Raw genomic sequence first — 18,244 nt, 5'->3', positions numbered from 1 at the left:
CCACAGAAATACCCAGTGGTGAGATTTCTGAACTGCTAAAATGTATGTTACTAGTGACTGAGTGTGCTGTCTTCTTGATTTCACCTACAAATTTAGAGTCTGCCTACTCAAAATTTGAGGCTGCTAAGAAGAACCTGCTTGGATAGACTACCTCAGTACCCTGTCTGGGAAATTCTTAAAAAAATCATTATGGAGATGCTGAAAGGCTATTACACAGAATCACAGAATGGTTGTGGTTGGAAAAGACATCTAGAGGAGTTACTACAAAGTAGTTCTAATGCCATTTTGGTTGAAATGTGTGGCTGCTAGATGTTTTAATTCAGTGTCCTATGTTTTGGCCTGTATGACTTGAAGGAGCAATTTTATTTTTTCTGGATGCTATACCTGTAAGAAGAAAGTAAATATTGTTACCTAACTGAAAAAACGCTCGTCTATCAGCCAGTGTGGTTTCAAAGAAATAAAACAGTACCTGACATCTTTCCAAATACAGTAAAAACTGCAACATGGAGTGCTGACCCTTGCTGGGTCTTAGCTAATCTTAGAAATTTTGCATTAGATTCTGCTCAGCTCTCCTGACCAACTGTGCTATTAGTTTCATAATAGGATGAAAGCAAAAGCGACTGAAGGTGGGAGTATATCTAAATGCCTCAGTGATTATATAAATATCAGGTGAATAAGGTACATCTTGTTTTGAAACTTCATTGCTTCCATCTTTTTGTAATGTTGATTTAGATACTAGACTGAATCCACCAAAAAGCAGCTTAACCGCAGATGACTGAGCAAAATGAGACAGTTTAGGAATTGTTCAGTCATTTGCTCAATCAGCAGGTAGAAGTTCATGTTTCAGGTGGTGTCTTAACTGATGATGAAATTCAGAATTGCTAAAATCATTTCAACAGGGCCACTAACCCGTGTGGCGTTGGCGTTGGGAGCCGCAGACATGGAGTGCGAAGCGCCACGGCCACGAGCGCTCGCAGTGAAACCCTCAGCTCCAGAATGGCTGAGGCTTGTGCCCTGCCTTTCCCTTGTGTGCCCAGCGTGTAACAAAAAATATCTTGTTACTTCACTACTAGAGAACTTTCAGAAGATACCTTAATCTCAAAGTGAAAAATATATATATTTTTCCTTAATACTGTTTTTGAGGGGAGGAAAAAGGGAGTGATTATCAAAAAGGTAGTTGTAGAGCAGGTCCTCTGTCTTTAGCCCATCATGGATCTATCCTTGACCTTAGTTTAGGAGATTTAAATGTAATCCTTGTTCCCCCACCTTCCTTTTGGCCCAAGTGAGGAGACTATTGTGGCATCGTTGTGCTATCTGAGGCACTTACCTGAGTACCACTTTGCTACTCAGCCTAGTGCATTCAGGACTGAATTTTGTTCCTGCTGGTACTCAGGAGAAGCATGTTCTAGCATATGTTCACTCTTTGCCTAGTAATTAATACTGGGATCATCCTTAATACATTTTAGCTTAGTGTTACTCAGAAGTTGTAACCTGGGAGGACCGGTACCCTGTAACCTGGGAGGACCGGTACCCTGTAACCTGCTAGTTCTTACAGGCCATATCTCTATAGACTAGTAAGAAACCTCAGATTAGAAGCTGAGCTGAGGGTATAAAGTACACTTTTTGTCTTAAGTAATGTTGAATTGCTGAATACTGCTAAGTTGTGCGACCTGTTCCAGAGCTCCTCGTACATTCTTGGAAGAATGAGTCATTCCACAGTTCAGTTTGCTGGCTAACCCAAACAAAACTATTAAAATGTGAAAGCTGTGAGGGAAGAAATACAAGCTTTGCCTCCAGTCTGTCCAAGAGGAATACTGCTTGCTGCTCTGCAAAGCCTCTAGAACAGATTAATTTTTCCGTTACATATCTCATTGCTCATCTGCTGAGGAAGGGGAAGGGAGGACTGCTGACCCGGCTCCTTACCCACCTTTTGTAGTGACAGCAGTGAAATACAGCTCGTTCAGAGGTGTAGGGGCAGCGTCAAAGCAAGTTTTCATAATGTAGAGGGGGCTCATGTCAGTTACAAAAACTAAGGCAGCAGCGAATCACAGAATCACCGAATGGATGAGGTTGGAAGGGCTCTCTAGAGATCATCTAGTCCAATCCCCCTGCTCCAGCAGGGACACCCAGAGCATGTGGCACAGGGTGGCATCCAGGCAGGTTGGGAAGATCTCCAGAGAAGGAGACTCCACAGCCTCTCTGGGCAGCCTGTTCCAGGGCTCTGTCACCCTCACAGGAAAGTAGTTCTTCCTCACATGGAACTTCCTGGGTTTCAACTTGTACCCATTACCTCTTGTCCTATATAATATGTATGAGGTTGTTCATACACCCAATGTATAACTTCACTAGTGTCTAATATAAGGGTATGATTTGCTTAATTACTTTTATTATTATTATTTGTAGCACTAGATCAAGTAAGGTTTGGTTTCAGGATTCAATAAAAACTAGCAAAATAGAGCTCATTTTGAATTCCTGCTGCGCCATGTAATAAATTGCCTAGTACAGTATTTCTTCTAATGGCTCTGCTCTTTCTTTGGCTTGTGTTTTGAAGAAACAGGCTCCAGGACTTCTTGGAAAATAATAATTTTAATAAAAGTTATGTCCATTGTCTTATTTTTTTTTGGTATCTGGTTACCAACAGTCTTCTCTGCTGTTCATAAAACTGCAACAAATCCGTCAAGACGGCCAGGAGTGCAGAGCAGTCAGTTTCAGGCAGGGAGCACAAGGCTGTGCAAGAGGGATTTGCAGTAGCGATTTGTTTGCGTGTCCTGGAGATACGGGTGCAATTGCTGCAGTTGGAGGAGGAGGCGACGATTAGAATTTGAAGTTGGTCCAGACCGGAGAGCTCAGCAAGAGAACAGCCTGCCACCATGTTGGCAGCCGTGGAGCTGTGCGTGTGATAGCCGGGGCCAGCGCTATTTACAGGATGTTCCCAGATGTACAACTTCAGCATGTTAAAAGACACTGACGTAGCATTTATGTGGTGGGAACCTGCTTGCAGAAATGCTATCAAAGCAGTAGGGAACTGCACGGTTCGCATTATAATCTGAGCCATATCAGCTGCACGAGTCTGCCTTAAAAGATTTTGCAATAGCTAGCTGGAGAAATTAGGCATGTATTCTTTTACTTTGGTGCTGGAAGGGCTTGGGTGGGCATTTTTTTCTAAAAGAATTCCCCATTACCCCATTACTTTGCATTTTCCATTCACAGAGTTGCTCGATAGAGTTTGGCGGTAATTTTCGAAGCAGCTGGAGGAAGTAACGTGTGTGCCTAGATTCCCAGGACTTTCATTTGGATTTTGGTTCCCCAGGCTGCTTTAAATTCTTTGGAAGGTCTCACAGCAGCAGTGATAGGATATTGTAACCGAGTCTGGAATGACTTAAAAGCACAAAGTTGGCTTATCACATTAGGGACAGCATCTTGGATGAACAGATGTTTAACAACAGAGATCTTTTTTCAAAATGTTGCAATTGCAGATTTATCTATAATGCTGCATGCCAGCTGGCTACACGTGTGCTGCACTTGAGACATTTGTGAATGAAGAACCTGGAATCAAAACCTGTTTGATTCAGTGTTGTGGCATCAGCTTCGGTTTATCCTAGGAAAGCGCGTTTTTCCGACCTCCCCCGTGATCGGCTTACACCATAAGAGTGGTGATCATCAGCACTTGTTACCCTGCTGTCGTCACTGTGGATGTTGGTTTTATTTTTGGTAACAGCTAATCTCTTTGTATGCTTACGTCCAGGTACGGAGCATGCAGTTCTCTTTCTTTCAATAGGATTTATTTGGAATTAAGAGACAAATGCTCGCCGGTCTTTTGGCATGCTTCATTATTGCTCCCTTACTGAAAATAGTCACTTTAAATTTCTTGGCTTGGCCTACTTAATCTTAACCTGTGACTATTAGAGGATTTCAGTGTGTCCATGTGGATTAGAGAGATGATAGGGCCTAGTAGCCTGTTTTATTAGCCCAGGCGTGATGCAATGTTGAGAAGCCTGGACAAAACATCTCGACTATCTTGTTCTTAGGAAGTTTGCTGGGATTTTTTTAGCATCCTTCAAGAGCTATGGTGACTTGCCTGTGTGAAGCTTGTATACAGCACTCTCCTTCCCAAAGGCTGATGTGAGAAAGCTGATTTGATGGATTTTTGCCATTTTCTTTTCTCATGCAAATGCCCGTGCGTTCTTAAGGCTCAAAGTGATTTGCTACATATGAAATAGGTATCTTGCCTTCTCCTGAGTTTCTATTATTTTGACTGTACATGAAAAAATATCTTGATACCATGTGTTACAGTTTTAAAACGGACCAGATTACGGTAGGCAATGTTTTCGCATTTTTCACAATGGGTGATTTTCACAACAGAAAGCTTTTTAACTCCCTGTTGCATTTTGCTCTTTCCTTAATACTTCAAATGGTATGGATTGGAGACTTTATGTGCTGTTTTCAAAACTCTGAACGTATTTAGCAGGAATAAGATATATTTTTCCAATAAAACTGCAATATTGTATTTAGTTTGTATGATAAAGTGGAAAAAATTCCTCCTTTCCTCGTAATTAGGGAAGAGGACAAAGAATTGAGGAGGGGGGAAGCTCTCATTTTTTCATTGCTTTTCTCCATAGCAAATACATATGTAGCTTATCAAAGTAGTGGAAGAAATATTCATGGAAACCCTTTGCTGTTGTTGGATGCATGTTGGACTGACCATAACGAAGGTGTCTGTTTGACTCACCTTTTAAAAATGAAAACTCCATGAAAACTCCTCTTGTAGCTCCTGTGTCTGTGAGGCACTAGCTGTTCCTGTAGCTTGTCAGCTTGTCACTGTTGTTACTAGCTGTAAGAGCTAATTATAAAAATTTACTGATTTTTGAAGCTCAGCAATCACCCTGTGCATGTGTTCTCCTTGAAGTCATATTTATTTTTGCTGTTTTTAGAGGAGTCTGACTCTGTTGAGCAAAAGGGCAATGCCTGTAATACTAAATATTATTTTTTTCTTTTATTAAATGTTATTAGACTTAATTTTTCTTCTTTTCTTTCTTTATTTTCTTTCTTTATTTATTGGTGTTGTGCATAGGAGGAAGAAGCCCTGCATACCACCAGAGGGCAGGCAAGCCCTGCTTCCTTGCCTGGGTAGTGCAGCTCGGTATTACCAGGGAAAAGAGGAACTAACTGCGTTGTCCTTAAAATGCATGCAGAGGGACTTTAAAATGATCAAAAGAAAATCCAGTGATGATCTTGAACCTGTGCTGGCTGAGGATTTCAATGAACCATGAGCCTTAGCCTGGAGGAAGAACACACAGGGGCTGAAAACGAGGATAAGATCTATGGTATTCTGCGTAGAAATGCTATATCTGACAGTTGTGCTAATGGGTACTTCCTTTTACACAACTCCCAATGCGTCATTTGCACAGTTGTACCAATTTAATTAATTTTTCCATGATGTGAGTGTAGCACACGTGATTTAAAACCCTAGATGAAGGCAAGGGCTTTGTTTTAAATATGAGTACAATTTTGTTAGATGTGTGTCAGAGTGTTAACAAACTGAGTATTTTGCCTATTGCATGAGATGTTCCTGAAAAGAAATGCTCTAGTTAGGTATATATATATTGTGCAGGCCAGTTTGGTGGGGAGAAAATTAAATCGCTAAGTGATGGGTTCCAGTGTACGGCATCTCAGATGCAGGTGTAAAATCAGAAACCCTGAAATTATACGGAATGGAACAAAACCAAGCTGCAGGGACAAAGAATTTGAAAGGTGCTTCTGGCTAAATGTTGTGTCTTGATTCAGGAGTTTCTGGGGATGTGGCAGGGATGGGAGGTTTATATTGCTGCCACCACCACGAAAATGTGTAAGTTCATTTCAGTGTGATCTTCATTTCACGGATTTGGCATGATTTTGCAAGAGGAATACCAAGCTACTTTAGCTGGCAAAAGTGTTTGTTGTTGCTGCGTGTGACACCGTGTTTGCATTTGGGGCGAGTTTCAAGCTGAAGCTTGGCTTAAAGATATTACCAGATAAGTTCACAGTGCCTGCTGCACTAGTGGTTTTTCTGTTTTTTGACTTGTGCAGTTACTTTCTGACTCCTTCCAGTTGTATTAGACCTGAGCAATCCCTTCTCTGCCCTCCTGACTAAGGAAGATAAGATATCTTATCTTCCCTTTTCTGATGAATATGCTTTTTTAGAAGCCTTATAGTCCAAAACCTTCCTTGTTTGTGGCAAAGACTTCAAAGCCCTGAGTTAAGTTCAGTTCAGTAACTAAGTTAAGTTCAGAAAGGAGTGGAATTTAGGAAATCTAGTTAGCTTTTACACAGCAGTTATCTTTTATTATATACTAGGACAAAATATTTATTATATACTAGAAGAAATTATTTATTATATGCTAGAAGAAATGCAAAAAAAAAAAAATCCAAACAATCTGTTAACTGCTCAGCAGAATGACTGTGAACCCTGACAGTGATAGTGGTAGCACATGATGGTGCTGCCTGCATTGCGCTACATCTCACTGGCTCTTCCATAGGATACAAAACATCTGCGTACGGGGCAAGCAATGTGCTTCAGTCCATGTGAAGAGACCTCAAGTGTCTCCTTAAGGAGCTATGTGGACTTCCCTGCTTAACAGCTTGGGCTCTATCCTCCAATCTTTTTATTTCGGTTCAGACCATGTCATAAATCTTTCCAAGGTCTCCCATGCTGGCAGGCAGTTGGGTATGCGGAAGCTCTGTGGATTGGGGGACGCTTGCAGCAGCAGCCCTGACAAGTCTGTGCAAAGAGTAGTTTGGGGAGGGGGAAGGGAGCACAAGATGCCTTTGGTTAAGGCCTCGGCTTAGGCAGCGGTGAGGAATGCTTGCCAGTCTGGTTTTCAAAAACATACAGTAAATCACATTGTTAAAAAAAAAAGTTTATTTTTAGGAGAGCTGTTCTGTGGCTAAGATGGAGAAGCATATAGATCACGCAGTGCATATAGCTACCTTCTGAGTTACCCATTTGTGTAGGGGAAAAAAAAAAAAAAAAAAAGGAACAAGTGTGTGATTCCACAACCAGATTTGGTCCTTTTGTGCGTCTCATTGTTAGTAAAACAGGGAGAGCACCTGGTCACACTTGCTGAGAGGAGATCACTTTGTAAAAACAATTCCATTGTTCAGTGCTTTGGAGTCAACACAAACACCATGTGAGCGTGAACTGCTTTCAAGATCAAAAAGTAAGATTGTTCAGCAATGATATTTGAAGTGGCATTGGCTAGCACAGATGTGGCCAAACCAAATTCCGGCCAGATTACAGAAAACCAAGTCCATCTCTAACAACCTACAGGCACAGTTCCATAACCCTGTCTACGCTGGTGGTGCTATCGATGAGACAAAGCAGGAATTTTGGCTTAGTACTCACTGCTAGTTCTTTATTCCCATCTAGATGCAGCTTCAAAAGGTCCCCTTGTCCAGCATACATTTAGTGAGAGATGTTACCTGAACGTTTCCTGTTTCTCTAACCACATGTGGAGGTGTTTAGAAAAGCCCAGCATGACCACCGGGAGAAGCTCGGAATTGCTCAGGGTGGCAGTTTAAGATTTTTCTTCTCTTGGCCATGATGCAAGTTCTGGCTGGGAGCCTTCTCAGCTGGTGAGTGATCTTTAGGAGACCTCCAGAACCTCAGCTCTGCCCACAGATGTCGTAACCAAAGGAGTTTCCCTGTGGCGGTGGCTTTGATAACTTGTGTTAACTGCGTTGTTGGATGCAACTGGCTGCCCCTGGACAGGACTCTATTCTGCACCACCACCATTACAGCTGGTAATGATTTACTTCTGCCCTGTCTTGCAAGGACTGTGGGAAGAGAAGCCCAAAGTTAAAGAGACTGTAAAAACTCCCTTCCTCCCAGTCTCCTGGTGCCTGGGCCTGCTGTGATGCAGCCTGTTACGGTAAGTTCATATTTTACCATGTTAACTAGTTCAAACTATAAGCTTTAGACTTTTTTGAAGGTGAAGTTTATGTTTTTCCTCTATGTGTGACTTTGATAGAAGTGTCTCTATGCAGAAAAGGAGACAAACTATATATAGTTTATTTCTCAATGGCTGGAATTACTTGTGCAAAGCAGACATTTATTCTTTCTCTCTACTTTTATCTACTAAAGAGTGTAAGAGTTGGGGGTGAGGTGAGTCAGTTGGCTGAGCTAATTCTCCCCTGGGGAGAAAACCTTTCTACTTGAGGAATCTTTGTCCCTGTCCTTTTTCACAGTGGACAGAGCAAAAATAGGATGTGAGCTAGAAATACTTGGACAATTTTCTTGTGATCCTCCTTATCTCGACCATCACTGCACTCAAGGGAGTCACAATATTGCAAATTGATCTTTCATAAAGCAGCTGGGATACATTAAGGGTTATTTTTGGCTAAGATTGACCAGAATGGAGTGTTCCTCTGTTGCTTTACACAAAGAGAGGACTTAATGTCCCAGGATAGGAAAGAAATAACCCTGTGGGCTAGTTAATAAGTTCATGTTGTTTCCTGCACGCTTGCATGAAAAGTTTTCATCTGCCCCCTTACTGCACTCGCTATTAATGTTTTACATTCCAAAACTTTTATTATATCCATTTTGCCTTCTTCTCAGGCTTCCCATCAAACCTGCACAGGGGAATTGCAGGTCACTCAGAAGAGCTTGGGACTCTGATGTAGAGTGAGAGTTGGTCCTGTGAAGTTTGGGCTCTTCAGTGAAAAATATTGATTAACTCAAAATGAAAATTGTAATGATGATTGAGCAAAGTTGTGGTGTGACTACTGACTCTTCCAAGCTTAATCTATTTCCTCAGTATGTATTTTTAGGTGCAAATTTAACATATTTTAAATCAAAAGAGGTACTTTTTTTTTTGTTCTCTCAGAGAGTTCTGTGGATTAAAATCAGATAGCAGTCACCAAACTCTTATTTTGAAATTATGTGTAGATAACTGCTTAAAAGAATCACATCAGGTAATTTAAAAATTTTTTAAATATAAGCTTACTCCAAAATCTCTTGTGCAGTTATATGTATATGACTTCCCCCCACCTTTTGCAACTTAAAGCACTTGTCAAAACATTGACAAGTCTGAACTGCGAGTATAGTGGTTGTTTGTTAGAGCTTATCTGCGCGTGAGACAGATGTTGGCACGCCAAACCAGCAGTAGTGGGAGGGTGTTGCTGGCACATGTGAGGCAGGCAAACTGGCCCTCTACCCATGCCAGCTGTGCACAAGCACGCTCCCAAGCAGTGTCTTTTGTACTCCTGCAGATGCTCCAACATCACCAAACATGCTGGCCAAAAGCTTGGCTTTCAGTGGGAAATAGGCACAATTCTCTAGGCCAATGAGGGGATGTCCCAAAGGGTCCAGTTCCTCCCAGCCCACAGACACATGGCCCTTTTCCCCCTTCCACCTCTGAGGAGATGAGAGAGCTGTAAATGGGAGGTTGCTGTGGCAGGAGGTAATTCATCAAAGGGGAAGGGATCTGATTCCCGTTTACGCAAAGGTCTGATTACGCTGCTGCGATTACATAAAGCACCTTCAGGGGATTGCAAGCTACAGTTTCACCCGCTTTGAGATTCCTATGAGATATCGGAGGGAAGAAATCTGGTTTAGGTTTTGCTTATATGGGGACTTGTTTGGGAACAGTTGATGAAAATGAATTTCCTGAGTAACTGCATCACTTTAGGAATAGCAGAGCCCACATGGGCAGAGTTTAAATTCCCACTGTTCTTCAGTTCCCATAAACTTTTGCAGATGGACAAGTCTGCAAAGACCACCAGCCCATGGCAGGCAGAGGCAGATTTTCCCATTACCTGCAAGAGCTGATACATTTTGCCTTTTTCTAAGCCCTTTCTTCTTATAAACCCACACTTCATTTACCCAATTGTCTAAAAAACAAAAAACACCCACACACCTTCTCTCTGGAAACAAACTGAAAAAAAAAAAACTAAGTGAACGAAAGCCACTTTTTGGAAACTAATGTACACAGCGCTGGCCTCCTCAGAAGGCTTGGTTTGCTCCAGCAGACACGGGCACCGTTTTCAAGCTAGACACATAGAGCAACCCTGCCCGTGGTAATTCTTTGCTGCCAGCTGTCTTATGTGTTCCTGCTTGCTGTAAATCACTACCTGAGAGAAATGCCCAACCACTATTCCAGACACATTTGCTACCTATAGAAAATTGACAGCTGCACCCACTGCTTATTGTAGGAACGGTGCCGGGCTCAATCTGCATCCTTAAATTTCACCTCTGATGTGCTGCATCCTGTAAGCTCGCAGTGAACAGAGCTAGGTGGAAGGCAGGTTGTCCTCATGATGGCCTGTAACATGAGCAAACTGCTAATCTGTGTGAAAAAATCCCATTGCATCCGCTGTGAACTCTTCCCTCTTGCCTGCTCGCCACTTCCTTCCACCACCAGGTCCTGCCTGTTAACCTGGGAGCTCTGTGGAGGCTGGGAATGTCACTCACTCTTTTTGTACAATGCCTGGACTTTCACATGGTTCTGACACCCACCTAAGCATACTGCTACGTAGCTACTGTTAAAATGCGCCTGGCATCATCCGGCGTTACTATAAAACTTTCAGCAAAAGCCCATCCTCATCTCTCCTTCTGCTGCACCTGGTTCACTGGGCATCCTTTCTTCCTGAGCAGCTTCCTTGTTTCCCCCAGAAAGCAGGGTATTTGGGTTGCTTTGGGCCAAAGGGGCTTGTAGCTTTCTGCCAAAGGCCGTTTCTGCTGAACACACCTAGAGCAGCCTTCTCTTTCAGTTTAAGGGAACCCCCAGTACTACAGGCTTTGTTGTCCTTGGAAAGTACAACACTATAATACAGCAAAAAATAAAAGAAAATGGGCCCTAAACCACGAAGTACCATGGAAGTCAAAACCAGCCAGTAGGTTGCTGCCCATGGTCTGTATCTCTTTGCATTGACTTAGACAAGCAGCCGCCTCTAGAAGGAGGAATGGAAGTTTCTCAAGCAAGCAAGAATCCCAAGGGGAGCTCAAAACCTTGACTGATTGACTGACCGCCCATTTCAGCCTGTTTCAGTGACAGCACATTGGGCTGTCACTGGGCACTAATGCCAGCATAAACACAGGTGGAAATGGAAATCTGCTCCAAAGCATCAGCAGCTGCAGCTGTGGGCACGCGACCTGCCCGCAGTCCCCCTGCCAAGCACCTACGACATCCCAGATGTGTGGTGCAGGGTAGCCAGGCCCATTGGCAGCCAGTCCCTCTGTCTGCCAAACATCTGTGGGAATTCCCACTCCCGTAACATTTGCAGATGTGGAGGAACAAGTGTTGGTGGGTGCCCAGATGTGTTTTGAAGCAGTGAGGAGGAATGGTTGTACATGAGCATCTTTCCCTTCATTCCCCTTCTCCGAGCCGACTCTTGGCCTGCCTCATTCCTGCTTGTCCGTTGTGAATTCTTCAGTTCTCTGCTGCTCGCCGGCCTCTTGTCCCTTCCCTGTGGCATCTGTCACTCAGTTTCCTGGGGCAGTTGTTGGCCTTTCTGGAGGTGTTGACCCAATGGGCACATTATTGGTATTGTCATTACTAGTTATTTTTGATTGCGGAATTTGATACTGTGGCCATGCACTTCCAGCAGCAGCTTCAGAAATCACAGGTGGTTTAGAGGTGTGAAAGGATGAGTTTCTTTTCCTGGCTTCTGAATTTAAAAGGCAGATATCCTCTCCATTTTATTTATTCTTAACAACAGGTGAAGGAGTTTTTATTACAGCCCCACTGAGTACTCTTTATATTTCACACCTACATGACCCTGCTTCCTCCTGTCCATGTCTCAGCCACCTTCCTACTAATTCTGCTGCGTCTTGTGAAACTCTTTTCTCTCTTCGGCAATCAGCGGACTCTTTCCCTCACTCTCCCTTCAACTGGCAAGAAGGATGTGCTTAAAGAAAAGGCCAGTTCTGTTGCTGTGGCAGCTGTAGGACATCCTCACTGCCAAATACCGCCTGCGTTATCAAGGAGGAAGGAGAGCAAGGGAGGAGAGCCTGGTGGGTGTCTTCTCTGTGCAGCTTCTGACTGATTTGCCTGTTATTTCCCTTACCACTCTGGAGTTGTTGTTCACAAGCATGGAATGGTGGGAAATGGGGATCCTCAGGCATTTCAAAACAAGTGACAGGAGGCTTGACCCCTCGTCCCACACCCAGGGCCTGGAGGGGACCCATGGGAGGTGACTGCAGCCCCTTCTTGGAGCTGTTGGCTCTGGGTTGGGAGCTCATCTTTAACATATACCCTTGTTGGGGCTGATCCTGACTCCTTTTGCTAGGGGCTCAGTGCAGTGATGTTAGTAGAAGGTCTCCAGTGAGACCTGCGAGTTTGGGACGTCGGAGCATACAAGGACCATGCTGAGGAGGAGGCCCGAGCATGGCCCGCCTGGCCGCGACACGGGGCCGGGAAGCAGGGCTGAGCAGGAGCGCGGGGGGAGACGTGCGCCCCGGCCGGAGCGGCACCCTGCTCTCCCTGCGGGCCGGGTCCTGGGGGAGCCTTCAAACGGCTGCGCCCGGAGTGCTACTGCTCTGGGGACTGGGCTTGGCCGAGGTTCAGAGCAACGGGAAAGAAAGAAGTAATTGTCTTGTACAGGACCTTTACATTGCTTTTACTTTTGAATATATGTGTGAGGGCAGGTGGGAGCAAGCCCACCACGTCCCTCGGGGCGGGTGTTTGGAGGCTGATTGCACGAACTACTGCGCTCATCCTTTTCCTGTTCATCCCTCCTCTGATTTCCCATCCCCTTTCTCATTTTCTCTTCCTCATTACTTTTTTTTTCTTGCCAGTTCAGCTGCTCTTGACAGGAGCGCTGCTTAGCAGGTTTAGCAGGGCCTACCAGTGCTGACACAGAAACACACTGATCTTTTCTCCTGTTGGTTTTCCCCTTTTCCTCTTCTAGGGTTAACTTGCCTGGTCATTTCCAGATACCAGCAACAGAAAACCTGACTTCTTGCTGAGAGAAGTCATTTTCCAGCACTATAACAGTTGCCAGGACCTGATATTGCTTCAGCAAAGGGAAATTTGAAATGGGAGAGACCTTCCAAAAAGACCTTCAGCTGTTCCCAGAGATTTAGAAACTGAGAGGCACCCACAGGCTCTGGCAGAGGGGATGGCGAACAGGCAAGGTCTTCAGAAGGAAAATTGCTTCGCTGGGTCAGCACTGGTCACACCAAGGGTTCAGAGCTGGTTAAGGAGTAGAGGGTCGACCCAGCTCCCTAGGAGCTAGTTTGGCTCCTGGGAGCAGGTGATCGGCAGCACCTGGAGCTCTGTATGGATTCACGTGTCACCTGATGGGAGCAGCTGGTCCCCATGGCATTCAGGTGGCTGCATAGAGGTGTCCGAGCCTTGGTGTTCAGGTCCTCACAGGGGAGCCCCTCGTATGCTGTGTCAGAAAGGAGTCCACCGAGGGTAGAGCTGGCTCAGTAAAGTGTGGGTGAAGCAGCAGATTGAAGCAAGGAGGGGAATAAGAAGCTCTAGGGCAGGTGAGCACAGGGCTGGTGACGCTGCACTGCTTCATCCAGGGGCACCAGTAATGAGGCCAAGACCTTCTCCTCATCTCCACAGGCTATTTCTATGCCATTGCTCTATGGGAGACTGATTTCAACACCTTTACCTTCAACTATCCAGATTTTGCCCATAAATAAATCCTATGCGCCTTGGTTTCAAATGGTAGCAGTCTAAAGGAAGGACCATCACCTTGATTTCTCCTTGGGTGGTTTCTAGGGTGAGTGTTTCTGAGTGTTTCCTGCACTTCTTTTTCTTCTGAAGGGGCCAAGGCACTTTGGACTCTAAACTCATGACTCACCAGCTTTTTCCTTCTGATCTCCTGCTTGCAAAGTAGGAGAAAGCTGTGTGGGTCATCCCATTTAGCATCTCCCACATGTTGGAGGGAAGTGTGAGACACATGCGGATGTCAGCATGAGCAGGATGCTGTTTAGCACCGCTGTTTCTGACACTGGCCACCTCCTCGCAGTGGGAATGAGGAGGTGTGAGCTCCTGTGGGAAAGGGATGCGGAATGAAGCAGCTCCAGAGCTGCTGGTACAACTGCTGTTCCAGCCAAGGCCGAGGGGGTGGCCTGCGTGAAGCTGAGCAGAGCTTGGGGATGTTGGGATGAAATCCTGCTGCCTCCAATACAAGGCTGTGCTGCGTCAGGGGCTGAGCTGCTATTCTTCAGCAGTCTCTGCTTTCTCCTGGGAAAAATGGGAGAAAAAATCCCATTCCCGTCCCATTATATGTGCAGGGGCCTACGCAGACCCAACTTATGACATGATGGGAGCGACGACTGCAGAAAAAGGGAAGGGTGCTCCAAATGCTTGGCTGTCCTTCCCCACCGCGCTAGGTGGGCGCGCTGTGCTGGGCCTGCCTGTATTGCAAGCCCCAGGCTCTCCTAATAGCACCTACCTGCCCGACTGCTTGAGGCGCCTGCCACATCAAAGCAATTTCTTCTGATGAGCTCTGCCGTTCCAGTGCAACAGCCCACAGGATGACCAAGGCTCCCCAGGGCGGCTAGGCTCCAGCAGAGGGAGTTTGTTGGCATTTAACAAAGTTAATACTTCTGTTTACATCTTTTTAGAAACAGAAATGAAGATTATTTCCCACAAAATTACCCCTCCTCCCCTTTTTTCTGAAATGCTCTTACTTAAAATTCCCTTTGGCTGTTATTAACTATATGCACAATTTTCTACGTAACTTAATCTGTCTCAATAAGGTGTGGGGAAGGGCCAAGATCCAACACATGTGTTGCCAGTATTCCTGCCACTTTAAGCAGAACAAATTGTATTAATCTTTATCTAGCAGTAGGAAAACAAAGCAATAGCTCAACAACAGGGAAGAGAAATATCTGCTATCAACGAAGCCAAATATACCACACCTTGGCCATGCAGCCAAGCTCACAAACACAACGCAGAGGACGCGCTATCAGGACACACTATCACGACAGGAGGTGTCTGTGTTTCAAAGGCACACCAGCACCACCACGGCTTGCAGGTCTGACACAGAAGTTGGGCGGCCACTCTGCCCTGAAGTCACTCGAACCGGCGTATTTACTTACGGCACACCAAAAACCCTTCGTGACTGATGTATGAGCAATCAAAAGATGGGATGAAATTAAGTGGGAGACCTGTCAGGCGCAGGGGTGATATTTCCAGTGCTGTCATTCACACCTGCAGCTCTGGAGGTCCTTTGAAGCGCTTGGTCTTTGGCTGCCTTGTGGCACGGCCCCTCCTGAAATTCTCAGTGCTGCAGTCAGAGCTGCCATTAGCCAGCACAGCCCAGCTGCTCCATATCTTCCTAGCTGTTTACTATCTATTTCCAACAAACCAGCCCAAATACAGAAAAACTCATTTATTATTTTATTAAGAAGTGAATTTATTGAGAAATCTGTGAAAAGTTTTTGTTTAGCTGACTGAAAACATTGCTTTTCAGCCTCAAAAGAAGCATGCGTGATCTCCTATAGTGCATGTGAAGCAATTAAAAGGGTGCTACTACTCAAGGTCATTTTTTTTCAGCAGTGAATGTAGTTCTCTTTTCTTTAAGAGGCAGATAACCATTCTCCCAGCTTCTGTAGGATGCAAAAATCAGCAGTTCTTGGTACAGTGACCGGGCAGGATCCCCCATCTACGTATCCTCTTTGCTGCCAAGATGTTGCTACCAGCATTTTATGATGTTTGCTTGGAGCACAGCTGCCCACTGGGGTTTTTCTCCGTCAGTCACTGGCAGAAGTCAATGAGACGGCAGCTCCAGTGGGCAAATAGTCATCATGGATGCTCTTCTGGGGGCCTGCATGCTTTTTTTGTGACTTTTGTTCATCTGTGGCAAGTGAAGGGAAAGCACCAGCTGGTGCAAATGCTGTAGCCCATGGTTTTTGTGACACTCGCCTATTTCAGTTCATTGGCTTCCTCTTTCCTCCTTGACCCTGTTGTGGGCTTGGCTGAACAAGGTGTCATCTCGGTGGCGTATGACATGAGAAGGTCAACGCAGAGGGTTTTCCTGGGGAATCTCATGTTCTTGCCTGAGGCAAAGAACAAGCCGTGCGGTTGGCAGGGGGGCATTTCATCTGCCGCTGGTGCCCAGCTGCGTCATGGCCTGGTGCGCACGGCAATGGCAGCGCTGGATCTAGGGCCGAGTGTCATAGCAGACTCGGTGCAGACGTCTTCTGCAGGTGCCACTAGTGATACCGGTGGCAGATCCCTTTGGGAGTCATCCACCTGGGCATGCACCAAGCTCTTTTCCCTTCCCATAAGGATTCATGGGCGCAGGCCGCCACGCTGAGCCCTGTCCTGTTTGCTGCCTCCGTGCGTGGTCTCCAACAGTTGCCATAACGACTGCGTTTCCCAGCACTGGAAATCGTCTTTCCTGTTGTTCGGTTTTTGTTCTTTTAATACCAATGGGAGTCTTTTGCTGTGTTTTTCTTTTTCCTTTTTTTTCTTTTTCCTTGTTCTACGGAAGAAGTCAATGCATTGCTTAGCTTCCTCTGGAGCAAACCAGCCGAGTTGGGAACTGAACTGTATATGGATGTATCCATGGCTGCAAACGAGGAGAGACAGATCTGGCGTGGCTACTCTAACACAAGGGCTGCACTGATTGGCACTAAAGACCATTGCCTCGTTTGCCTTCGGCCCCAAGTTCACCTGTCCCCATGGCACAGATGGGTTGAGTGGGAGAGGCAGCCTGCAGGACGTGATCTAAACGAGGCTCACTCACCGGGGAAATTGTCCTGGGGTGTTTGTGCGATCAAACATCTCACCGTGTCTTGGCTCCCAAGTTTTGCCTAGCGTATTTTGCATCTCTCTGTGTAACCCAGCAAGCAGCTGTGCAATCCCAGGGCAAGAGGGATGCAGGATGATGAGCAAGGGCACAGTGGCAGAGGGTGTGGAGCTGCTTTCATCAGACTTGCCCAGCCTGGCTGCAGGACCACTGCTCTTCCCTTCAGTGGGGAGTGATCCTAACTGAAGCCTTTAGTGACTCAGTCCAGGGAAAAGACCTGGCAGAAAGGGCTTTTTTGTTGGGACAGGATGGAGAGTCCTGACAGCCTGGAGGTGCTTTCCTGGCCACAAGTAAGATTTAGTGCTGGAGGAGTGCATCTCCACTTCCTAAACTACGAGTAACTCAGACCACCTCCTGTGGGGCTTTGCTTGGCCCGACTGTCCCTAGAGAAGCCAGAAATGCTTGGGGCAATAGGGGCTGAACTTTACTAGGGCCTCTTGGAGACGTTCCCGCTCAAACAAGGCTTGGAGGCAAGGGCCGGCTAAGTCACAGCTGCCGCCCTCAGATAAAAGGTCTGGGTCTCCAGGAGCTGCCAGTACGAGCACTAAATTAAGTGCAAGAGAAACATGTTGTGCCTTAAAGCCCAATTTGCTGCTCCTTTTCATCACGAGAGCTTGCCCTCATGCTTCTGTTCTGCCCCTTGCTTTTTAACTGTAGCGTGGGGAGCATTTACTATCATTGGCCATTTTAGCAACAATTTTTGCTCCATGTTCAGCCCACACCCATATGTGGGCAGCTCTTTTGGGACTGTGGTTTAAGTGAGTGGCATGCTTAAAAAAATATACTTGCAAAAACCTCTACACTGCTGGAGTAAGAAGAGCTCAGGCTGCAGGAGGCTTAGAAGCAGGGATAGCTGTCAGCTGTGCCAGGGGTGCCCAAGAGCTCGGTAAAAGGAAGCAGAAGTGCAATTAGAGCTGGGATCTGTGGCTGTGATTTGAGAGAGTGGTTTTTATTAGGATGTAACAGCATAAATGCCATCCGCTTTGGAGAGTTTTGTGTTCGCAAAGTGGAATTACCAGTGAAATCCCATGCATTGACTGTTTTCCTGTTACTCGGTCTTTTCTTGCTCTTGGAAATACTCTCTTTCACTGATTCTTTCTTCAGTTGCTCATAAGGCTCCTCAGTTGCATATAGGCCTCTCGAAGTAATGTTGGTAAGATCATTTCTCTTTCCTCATATTTCTCTTGAGTGTTATTCTTGCTGGTTTCTCACGCAACCATTCTTTCGCCCGTCACCAGAGGTCTTCAAGGGAACCAGCTTGATGTCAGTCTTTGACACAGAGGGAAAAAAATGCTGGTGAGGGAGGGCGCTTTTCTGATCACTTTTGTTTACTGAGTAGCAAAAAAAAGTGGACATCCCACTTTTTCCATTTGAAGGTTACCTCTTTGTGCAGTCGTGTGGAACAGGCTTAGTCAGGAGAACAAGTGAAACAACCACGCACCTGGGTTTTCTTCTGATGCATTTGTTCCCCCTGACACCGCCCACAGACTGT

The sequence above is a fragment of the Tinamus guttatus genome, unplaced genomic scaffold, assembly GCF_059628265.1.
Source record: "Tinamus guttatus ecotype Peru unplaced genomic scaffold, ASM5962826v1 Tinamus_guttatus_pri_ptg000472l, whole genome shotgun sequence".
Lineage (NCBI taxonomy): Eukaryota > Metazoa > Chordata > Aves > Tinamiformes > Tinamidae > Tinamus > Tinamus guttatus.
Note: the sequence above shows the minus strand (reverse complement) of the source record.